This window comes from Microplitis mediator, chromosome 4 (genome assembly GCF_029852145.1).
Source record: "Microplitis mediator isolate UGA2020A chromosome 4, iyMicMedi2.1, whole genome shotgun sequence".
In the NCBI taxonomy this organism is placed as follows: domain Eukaryota; kingdom Metazoa; phylum Arthropoda; class Insecta; order Hymenoptera; family Braconidae; genus Microplitis; species Microplitis mediator.
The window spans coordinates 11,977,175-11,989,297 of record NC_079972.1 but is presented as its reverse complement, the minus strand read 5'-3'; the positions used below and the strand labels follow the sequence as shown (position 1 = coordinate 11,989,297).

At 35.1% G+C, this 12,123-nt stretch overlaps 1 long non-coding RNA gene and 1 other non-coding gene across 4 annotated transcripts in view; both read left to right on the top strand.

Moving 5' to 3' along the window:
- The window catches only part of LOC130667066 (uncharacterized), a 190,984-nt gene that overhangs the window by 28,382 nt on the left and 150,479 nt on the right, over positions 1–12,123 (top strand). The gene's annotated exons all lie outside the window — the stretch shown is intronic.
- Trnaa-ugc (transfer RNA alanine (anticodon UGC)) lies at positions 10,000–10,071 on the top strand. Its single transcript has one exon. It is a non-coding gene; the product is annotated as a tRNA-Ala (tRNA).

Sequence of the window (12,123 nt, the reverse complement as noted above, 5' to 3'; positions counted from 1 at the left end):
AAATTTAATCTTATGAATTTTATTTATAGAGTTGAGTATTTTGTTAAGAAATATAAAATAAAGTCGATCAATTATTAGTCTCTAAAAAATAATATTTATTTAATACCTGGAGTGATAAAAAAAAATATGAGAAAATATTAATGGATATAATGTAAAAATTGTAAAGTCTTTTTAAAGAGACATAACATTTAACAAAGATGATACGAGATATATTAAAATATGTTTATGTTTTATGTATATGTATATATATTTATATATAAGTAAAAAGCGAATGCCAGCTATTGATATGCAAACGAAGTCATGGATCGTAAAATTCACGCAATATCGGTCTACACTGAATGAGGTAGAACGTGTAGAGAAAGAGAGTAGCTGAGTTTGAGGACTTTTCCGTGATGCAAGCACAGCGCATTTTATCCCACATTATCCCGAATGATACGCCGGTTTAGACTTTAACTTGAGCGTTATAATGTGGCACCCACTGGCAAGGGGGTAAAAATGCAAACTCGCGGCTCATCTCACGCGTGAAAACGCCTGAATAATATTAACGCTTCTTTGGGATTATTAAAATGTCTGCTTTCTACTGCTGTCGTTTTCCCACAGAAAAAAAAATATACAAAATACAAAAGATCATAAAAAATAGATAAATAACAAACAGTATTCATCATTTCAAAAAATTTAAAGACAAGTTGTTTAAAATTATTAATGATTAAGATTTTGAGAATAATGTTTTTTACTTCAATAGTAACATAAACAACTGAGCATTCAACATCCTCATCGTCAGTGAGCTTACAACATAATTAATAACCTTAATATCTCAATTTAAATACACTAATGTTCCAACCGTCGCGAATTGTCAATAGCGTTTTCCCCCTTTACACCAGCTTTTTTTTTGTTCCGCTCACCCCATCAATCCAAACAACATTAACTATCAGCCAACAAAAAAAGTACACAGAAAGAACGCCGCGTAACGAACAATCAACATTGTGTAACATTCTCACAATTTCTATGTAAATCGTGCCGGCTATTTGTACCTGAGACAAACAAATAAATAATAAGACACACAATGTTGGTAACATCAACGTACAAACTATAGGGGTATGGTATAACATTAGGCTACAGTGTTGTGTTAGTAGATAGGGGGTGAGAAATAAACGATTTTCCAGCCACTCCTCACAATACCATCACAAGCCACAATTTGGCTCGTCGATGAATTAAATTAGGGTGACAGCTTTTCAGTCTAATAGTCGTGCACTTCATTGTATTGATTATTTATCGTGTCGGGATACCTAGGTCTTTCGAATAAAAAATAATCACGAGCGCAAGGAATAAAAAACTACCATAAACTAAAAAGAGAGGGTATTAAAAAAAAAGAAAAGGTACTAATTTACGACTAGTTGAACTCGTCACATCACTTTCTTCCATTCAACACACAAGAGATATTGACTTCATACACTATTCTCGGCCGTTGTCCAACCCTCCATTCCTCTATTCTATTTGCCTCAAATATTCCCCTCTCTATTCATCAGACTCCCAATATCCCTCTCCCTCATTCAATGTTTCTCGTTTTCTCTTTCTCAGCACCGTTAAAGTAGCACACCAGAGAATGAAAACAGTAAGCTTATACAACTTACCCCTGATCGTTATATCGACGAATTTATCGTCAGAAATGTATTACTACTACTTCTACTACTACTACTACAACTAAACTTCCCATTCCATTTATCTCTCCAATAGTCACCCCGGAGCTAGGAGATTGTTTACGATATTGACTCTTCCCTTTTATGTTAATTCGCTGTCCGAATGCGCGCCAGTGTGACATACGCGAATGTATATGCTTGAATGTAGATTCCTTGCATTACAATTCCCCCCGTCGAAAACTGTTCCCCTTTACACTCCACCGTACAGAACATCCCAGACACACCAGAAATACTCTATTCTCTATAACCCCCTCATGTAGTTATATTACATACAGATAGTTGTAGATCCTAGCAGGCTCACTAAAATATCGACGAATTTATGAGGAAACGGACTCCGAAGCTGTGAACTTACGCGACCCTATGACGTCTCGCTATGCTAATTGGCCCAATTAGCATGGGAAGTGGGTACCACGAATACCGCCGTCGTTCTCTTCGTAGTATGTAATAGCACTCGCGTAGCCGTCCTCGTGGAGCCTTTAGAATATATACATATATACAGAGAGATGTGTATAAATCTCATTTCTCTTTCTCGTTCAACCCTCTTATTCGCGATTCCTTCCTATTATATACGCGTATATGGCAATGTGCAAAGTGACTATATTTGTCGTACAATCGACCGCAATTACCGCACGCTACCTGCTGTGAAACACATTTCGAGTATACGTCTTTCGTATATTATGAATATATCTAAAGGTTTACAGCCTATTTGCTAATTTATTTTCATCAGGGATAACGACGTCAATTTGTCTTGTCAATCCTTTTTCGTTTATTCTTACATCAAAAGTCCTTTCAACTTCTTATTAATGAAAGGAATTATTATTTTTATTATTATTGTGACCAACTGCACATAAAAATTTGAATAATCATTCAATTTTGGAACCCGAAAATATTTTTACGTTGAGTTAAATAGATTCTTCTTATAATTTACACACGACGAAAATTAATAAATCTACTCACTTCATTGAGTCACACTAATTCAAAAATGTAACTGCTCGCTTGTTACGTCAGTCAAAAGTATACTAATCCTCTCTGATTCGGAGGGTGGCTGTATGTATAGGTGTTTAGGTATCTATCGAACGACTATAGGGCGCCAGAAAGTCGTGTGTCCTTGACATCGAGCTGTTACCAGGGAAAAATGAAGATATGATTTGTCTATAATGCGATATCTCGAAATCAAAATACGGTACAAACATTGAAATACTAATGGTCTACAACAAAATTGAATTTACCAACCGTGCGAAGTGGTGCGAACTAATCTTGTTGCTTTAGATAAAAAAGAATTATAAATTTTTATTGAGTAAAGTAAAATTAAAATTGAAAACTAATGTTGTGATTAAAATTTAATCATCTCCGCTTACTTTTTTGTCGAGCTCAATCAAAAAGGTTATTAAATTTTATTGCTTAAAAGGGAGATGTTTATTTTTATTCGTTACTTTTTTTTATTGTTCACGATTATACATATAGGATATATATGCAAATATATATTTATCTTTTTGGGCTCTTTAGTCTCTCTGTGCCGAATCAAAATTCACGTAGAGATAACAGTATTGCCTAGGAATTGCGTATTCAGCGGTCCCTGGTGAAAATCAACGTATCCCTCTCTTACAACTAACTCTGACTCTGGGTCTACTTAATTGGCACGGGTAATTAGAGTGCAGGCAAGTGGCACCATCCAATGTCACCCTCTCTCTCTGCAGTATTTGTACTGGATATTATTGTCTATGCATGTGTAGTGTAATTAGTACGATGTGTGCGCATGTATGCATGTATGCATGTACACACATGAGGATGTACCATCAGAGTAGTATCATTGAAGCCGGGTGATGTTGGGGTGGTGAACGTTGACCGTAGGGAGAGATCTCGTGGAAATCGGAACATTCGTATGTAAACTTGGACGTTGGACGCCGGCCACAGGATACACGCACGCCCGATATACATCCAATGAGTGTGTACTCTCGTGGTTTACCCCCAATATATACATACAGTATTCTCTCTGTTTCGAGGTTATAATATGTGGACAGAAATATACGACAGATGAGCGAGAAGTGCCACGACGTGGTTTCCTGTGTGATAATTTATAGATGCACGCGTCTAGTGGGGCATCATCTAACTAACGTAGATTATACTAACCCAGGAATATAGATGGCCAAAATAATGATGACGAGTACATACACATATATACGTATAGCGTCCAACTACTATTTCTCATTCTGCATGGTTATGGGGATCATTTGGCACGGTACATTTTTGGTCTGACGCTACATTTAGTTAAGTTATTCATATGGATTATACATCTCAGTAGTGACTATCCATTATTCAAAGATTCTGTACATCAAATATATTTTTGTCTTATTGGTAAAGGGAAAAATCAAAAGAATTGATGAAAACTAAAATTAAAAGATCAAATATTGAACGTTGAAAGACATAAATCCACATAAATGTAAGAGTGGAAATTGGAAAAACAAAATAATCTGCAAACGATTGGACATTCATTAAAGTTTGAACCATTTGCTAGATTCCGTTATTCTGTTGAAAAAATACCTGTTCACGTATATTGCATCACATGAACCATAGGTATGTGTATACGACCATCTATATTGAAAGAGAGAGAGAGAGTATGAATGGATGGATGGATGGGTGGATAAGTGCGAGAGGTCATGCCCGGGTTTTCATTGCGGTGCAATGCGAAAGGTATACCCGCGTGCGTCACTAGTCTCTATATTTTCTCTCTGGTATGTACATATACAACACACATGTTATCCAGGGCGTTACATTGACTGATTGAGTGGCATTGAATTGAATCGAGGGTGGGCTATGGTCGGTGATGGAAACTGGCAAATGCCCGGCGGTTGCAGTATTGCAGTTGGTGTCAACCAATAGAATGAGAAAGAGAGGAAGAGGTTACATTTTAACGTTGAGCCCATCGAACACACTAGTACTCGCCACCAAACCAGTGTACAAACAGTATAAACTTGTATACACATAAATATATACACGTATGAAAGAAGAGATGTGAAAAATATATAGGTGGGTGTTGAATATGTGACCACGATAGAATTTCTTCTTCCCTTCGCCGCCCTTTTAACAATTTTTTTTTTAATACCATTGGATTTGAATATGCCTCTGAACGCAATTACACCTGAGTAATAGCAGCAGGATGAGCGAATACTTGGTGGGAACTACGTTACAGGCGATTGCTAGCGGGCGAGGAAGAGGAAGAGAGAAAATAGCAGCAATAGCAGATGAAAGGGTCAGTATCTGGCACTGGCACTGGGTTTTGGGTAGGTGGTGTTGGTTGGACGACGACACGCTGGCGTTCAATCCATCTGTAAACTGTCCACTTTGATGGGGCGACAATCACACCCGCTGTAACGGAACCCTTCCACGATTACGCTGTACCCAACATTCTATCTGTATACCACCACCTCCTGTTGCCCATTTCCATTTTCATTTCAATATCCCTATCTCTCTCCATCTAACTCATTTTGTTGATCGATATATAGATACTAGTCTCTGTACTCTACTGTGATCCATTGTCTCTTTTGCGTACAACGGAATTGTATGCGTTAGAATTTATATCGTGCGTTCGACGCCCTCAAAATGAAGATCACTCGACGTTGATTGCGCTGTTTTCGACTGTGATCGATGGGTTTTTTAACTATGAATATACATTTTATCATCAGGTTATTGACGAGTGTATGACATTATTGTAGCTTTTCGTGTTTTACAATTATTTTTAGATTAAAAATTTTAAAACCATTTTTCTGAAATAAATTTGAAAATTGATTTGATGTTAGTATATAGGTACATAAAACTGAAAGTTTAACAATTTAATTTTTCAAAAGTATGAAACTCTTCTTACAAATGACCCTCTTTCCCTAATGTTAGAGCAACAAGTGTCGTATTTCTCTTATTTTTCTCACACCCGTGAATATATCGGACTAGTTGAAATTTAGTGGGCACTAAAACTTTCGGCGTATATCTCACAAAGTGGCGGCATCCATCTTGGAAAATGGTCTTTCAGAGAATATATATGTAGATATATATACATGTATATCTAAAATACCCTAGCCAACGGACGAGAAGAACTTGAGAGAGGAATGCAAATATTTATATATATACATATACCTCCATAGTACAGAGCATGTAATCCTGTCGTGAATGATTTGGAGCTGAGGGTACCACTTTCTTTGCACTTTTACAGTATCTCATGTTCACAAAATCAAATGGTAATGTGCTTCCATTGATTCTATATCCCTCACTCGTATATTTCCATAAAATCTACTATTGCCTTTATATTATAGATTTATGCATCAAATATTCGTATTTTTATAATACCAACGAAACCTAAGCCATTTCCAAAAATAATTTTTATTCTTACTTATAATGATAAATAATGTTCGATAATATTATTCCTATTTTATAATATCAAGTTCTACACAGATCACAAGTCCGTTCTGATTTGTGTCGCCCTCTTTTGGCTCGATTTCAAATTATCCAATAAATGATCCTTTGATTGAAATATATTTATTTTAAACACAAATAAAGTAAATATTTAATATCATTTAGAGATTGACACATCTTATTGTCAATGAAAACTTCATCATCATCAAATTAATTAATAATTCATCAATTTATCCTTTGTATATATCCCTCTGTGAATTTCCGTTGTAATGACATGACATGTTATGCAAATTACCAAGACCTCAATATTATATCCTATATATCCTGATACTCCCAATTAAATCTTCATGTATATTGTATATATCAGTTTGTTGGTAGCAAGCATCTAACTTGAATTACAATTTCATCTATCATTATCCTCTTGTCAGAAAATAGTCTTAATCCTCTAGAAAATGAAGAAGAAGAAGAATACGAAAAATCTTCAAAGAACTTTATGCCCATTTTAAGTTGAAAAGTGCCAAGTCAGTTTCATTCATCTTGGCTTACTTTGATCCTTGAATGAGTTCTTGTGCAAGGACTCGACTCGAAACAGTATAGAGTAAGTCGGTAGTAAGGGTTTCCCTGTCTCAGTAGTTTGAATAACTTTTAAAGTCTTCAAGACAATGAAAAAAAAAAAAAACATTTGATGAGTTCTTAGTTCTTCTTCATCCTAATTACTGGATCGGTTTTTAAACACGTACAATGGCATTGATAAATTTTAAATTGTAGCCGAAATGAATTTGATAAAATTATTTCCAAATCACTTCAACATAATGATGGGTAACGCTAGGTAATGTGTAACGCTTGAACATAATATCGTATATAGGCTCACAGAGGATGAGCGCATTGCATATGTAATCGTGTCGCATGTCGAACATAGTATAGACTCGAGTATAGTAGGATACGCATGATGTGCATTGAAGATATATACACGCAACAGGAGTCAGTGTACACACTGTGTATACAGGTAGTTGTCTCTCGGTTGTTGGTGGGTGTACACTGTACAGGCAACTACTGCATACTGGTAGATGTATGTACGCTATATGCATAACGATTATATGCCTATTAGAGGAGCACTGTTGAATACATATGTATTAGGGTACATAGCCTATATCTATATGTCTTTATGTATATGCATGTAGTACCAGGAACGAGGAGGAGATGGTTAGGGCGGATGAGGTGAATTGGGTGGTCGAGGATGAGGATGTGGACTACGTGGTTTCAGGCCGAAAGGTACTATTACGCTATTGATGAGCAGCTGACCAGAGGAATTGGTTCAGCACGTGTGATCGATCTGGCTAATCTCCATTCTCCATCCGTGTCTAGATGTTAATCTTGAGTCTATATTTACACTATTGTGTTTTATCTTGTACATGTAATCATTGGTAGAAGCACTTATTATCAGTTTTTAGTTATACACTGTAAAAAGAGCGGTGTTAAAAATGGACTCATTTTAACACCAGGCGGAGTTAAAATGAAATTACACCGGTGTAGGAGGCGTAATTCGGCAGTGTTGAAATACCGGTGTAAAAGTAGGGTAACCGGTGTAAAAGCGGGATAAACTGCGTCCGCTTGGAGCATTAACTTTAAAGATTATAAAACACAAAAAATGTCAGTTCTTTATGAAAATTAATAAAAAATATCATTTATTAACAAGTATAGTGATCCAGTAAGTAAAAATATTCACAAAGTAAAATATTTTAACACCGGTAAAGAATATCTACACCGGCGGTGGCGTTATTTTAACATTGGTCTAGAATATTTACACCGGCGGTGGCGGTATTTTAACACCGGGGAATTTTTTTTTAACACCGGTACAGAATAATTACACCGGTGGCGGCGTTATTTTCACACCGCTTTTGGTGTTGAAATTTAACACCGCCGATTTTAACACTTACCCCGGTGATTTTTTACAGTGTAATTATTCTAGCAATTAAATTTAATAACTTTAGCTGCATGAAGACAGATTCTTTTATAAATTATTTATTTAATTTTTGGATAGTTTAATAAAGAAAGGGTCGATTCGTGAGGGTTCTGTCCTTTTTTAAGGGTTGTTAAACCAATGATTTCATTCGTATAATTTGAAAAAGGGGATGCAGCATTGGTTTTCAATTGTACTGTTGTGTTATTGTAACTTTTATACTCTTCTTCTTTTTTTTTTTTATTCAAAATGATAGATGATTTTTATTTTAAGGGTTTAATAAAATATTTATGACGTTTTTAACAAAAAACTAAAAGCATGATTGATTGAATTGATAATTGATGTAAAAAGTATGAGTTTAATTGCACTATTAATGTGAGCCGTGATTAATGACAGGAATTATTCTTCTTTTTATTTCTTTAAATGAATCTTTAAGTGACGCTGTAACACATGTAATAATTTTTTATCTGATTTCTTGATGAGGATGATCAGTAACATGCGTTTACACACGTGATTGCTCCACTTTCCATGGATATTATCGAGAAATGAGAGACCGCTGAACGAATGAACGAGTCCTCGATTAATAAAATTCTAAAGTCTTGTGAAATTAAAACTACACTCGTTCGTTTTGTGTAATCAAGTGTAAAAACTGGTTTGTGTTGTCACTCTGTGTTTATAAACTGTCATATTAATTTATCGAGTGACATACTTCCATTGGAAAAAAAAACATATTTATATGATAAATTTAAATAATTATTTTTAATGTTATTTGAAATTAAAGTAATTGAGCAGAGATTAGAAATTTTCAATTCTATAAATTGTTGAGTTGTTTTATTTTTCCTTTACTTGTAGTAATGATTTTTTTTTGTCAATTCAATTATATAAGTGCATATTGCACTCAAATCCGAGTAGACTGTAAATTGAGCGCGAAACCACCGTTGATTGATTTAAAATCAGATCACCGTAGTCTGTTTCGGCAATGTATATTGGGGTGCATCATCTACTCCCTATTTCTATCTCTCTCAATATAACTGTCTCGTGTGCATCAAAACAGCAGGTTTTGTGTGTTAGTGGGAATATAGTTGTTACTGATAGCAAGCGATACCGTTCGAACGTGGTCGTACTACTCTCGTATTTACGTTTTGTGAATTCGAACACACAAGGCTTGAAATGAATTACACAATTGAGGATTTGCCCCGTTGCTGGGCAACCTCAAATCCAATATAATGGTGATTTACGTTACTATAAAGCCTTTTTGAATCGTTGTTATACATTAAAAATTTTTGTTATTTTATTTGCACTCTATAAATTTCAATTACCATGTATTTTGAGGCTGCTTAAGTATTTAAATATTTGTACAGCCGCTTCACTCAAAGAAAAAAAGTTACTGAGGTTAAAAAAATTTCGTTACATAGAAAAAACAGATATCTTGAGTCAAGAAAATATTTTTGAAGACAAACGATTTCGGGAACCAAGTCAAAATTTTCTTGAGCCAAGAGAATTCGTCTTGGTTGGAGAAGATTTCTACTTTATCTGAGAAAATTTAGGTCTCCAAAAAAATTTTCTTGAATCAAGAATATTTACCTTCAGTCGAGAATTTTTTTTTTTTGTGTGTAGATAATATCGGTAGAATAGTTAATAAATCATGATTTATATTAAGATTTGGATTTGCGAATAAATTAGATCAACAGATCTATTACTTTTTACAAGTAGTCTATTTTCTAGTTCGACAAACTATTGCAGGTGTATTTAACGATTTATAATCTCTGTCAAAGTCGAGATGATGGTGAATGCGTGGTATACATTTCGGCTTGAAACTTTCGGTGAGCGGCTTACTTGTACCGATGGTGGATGAGTTGGTGGGGAGTAACGAAAGTGGGCCACTCATTCACCAGGTAAATCAATCAAGTTTGCTTCTGATAAAGTCCAGTATGTATTGGGGATGTAGCTCAGTGGTAGAGCGTTCGCTTTGCATGTGAAAGGCCCCGGGTTCGATCCCCGGCATCTCCAAATTACTTTTTGAAATATTTTTACACCAAATCGTTGAGCAAAAAAAATTTTTTCGTTAAGAATTATAATTTTTTTTGCTCTTTCCACTGGTAAACTTTACTGCGATCGTCACAGTTGCTGTCTCGCCGACATACTCAGTTTTTTTTCAATTCTCATATTCGTTCACGGTTGTAACAACGATTTAGTCACTGACGACTACTCTTGCTAGACACCCGTTAAGGCTTTTAAATTTCAACCCTAAAAGTGTTTTACGGTTGGTATCACCCATTGATCGAATTTAAAACTGAATGTCGGGACGATCGGGTGACACCGCTTTGACACCCGGATGTACTGATTTTACAACCAGCACGCGACGGAAACGGATTCTGCGAATGAAAATTTAAAGGATACGAGGGATCCATATATATAAATATAACATTTATAGCAGTAAGCATTCGACAAATCGAGATTGGTTTAAAGGGGTTAGAAATTGCAATAGCACTTATAAACATACACAAGTTAAATGTTAAAAAAAGGGTGAGAAAGATTATAGAGAAGGGTCGATATGATTCAAATGCATTTGCTTGGAACCAATATACGTACAGTCGTCAACTTAATAATACTCGGATTGCCGCAAGTTGATACTCGGCATGTAACACAACCCTCAAAGGGGTTAGTGTTTTTTTTACGTGTCGCTAAAGTTTGTTTCGGCAAATATTGGAACTGGGTTTCCAGGTAAAAACTACAAGACTTACGGTTTTTCAATGAATTCCTCTTCAAAGGTTTGAATTCGTATAAATGATACACGTGATTAAATTTCGAAAATTATTTTAGGCATCGCTCCAAGTAAATCTAAATCTATGCAGTAATTTTTTAGTCAAATCTTTTTACATTATTCGTAAAAAAATTAAATAAATCAAATTCACCCTATAAGTTTTTCTCACAATCATAACTCAAAAAAAAAAAAGCGACATAATAAATCCTATTGGACATGGATAAAGCATTAAAAATACTACCATTAACGCTATTAGCTTATCCACCATGTACTCGACGACTATAATATTCAAATCAAGTGATTTTGGTTCTTGATAAAAGATGATCGGATAAACGACGTAAAGCGATCGGCAATTGGGATGATTCGAGTAGTAAAATTACGACTAGGGAATAGAAAACAGCGGTAGCCGTGCACATCATCATCATGCCACGTTCCTCCAACACAACAGGAGGTCTTTATCATCATCCACCTTCTTCTCCACATCCGGTTATTGGCTTAACAGCCATAAATAACATAAGAACAGTAATTTGCATGGTGCGTGGCCAATCGTGAAATCAAATGTTACGTCTTCATTCGCGTGATACTCATCGCTAGCTGATGGCTTAAACGTTTATCTCAAACGTTTATACTGTTTATCCGGTTATGGTTTAACACGTGTGAGAAATTTTTTTTTCCACCATTTTCATCATCTTATATATCTGATTAAATATTTATTTCTCATTAGTGATTTATTAATTCAATTAGCTATGCGAATAAAGAATCATATTTTAACCCCTTTTCTTCCAATTTGTTTGTTTAGTTTTTCTTTGCCGCTTAAACTTCTTTTTATATTTAAACTTTCCAGCTGCGACTTGGATTATTTGCTTGTCTTCGCTTTTTATCTTAGAAGGGTACACAGGATTGTAAGGATGAAATATGCAAGACTGTTTTATATCTGAAAGACTCAAGACTATACAGTACACAGTGGATGACTCTTTAGAACCGAATAATGTTTTCCCAGTAATTACACTGTTAATTGTGCACCCAAGCCGAGGTATTTCATCCCGTCGCAGTCGTCTTTTCTTTCTCTCTTCCACTCCTTGTAATCTTTTTTCTATCTCACTCTCTCACATCCTATACATTTATATATACATTTACTATTACTTTATAGTCATGCTATATTCCTTTTACTATATATACTTGTTTTGTGTTTGATGCTTTTGCCCCATTCCGTTATACACAGATAGTAGAAATGAGTATAAGCTTTGAAAGAATGTTTACGAGAGAAACATTTTCGAGTGCTAAAACATAATAGGATA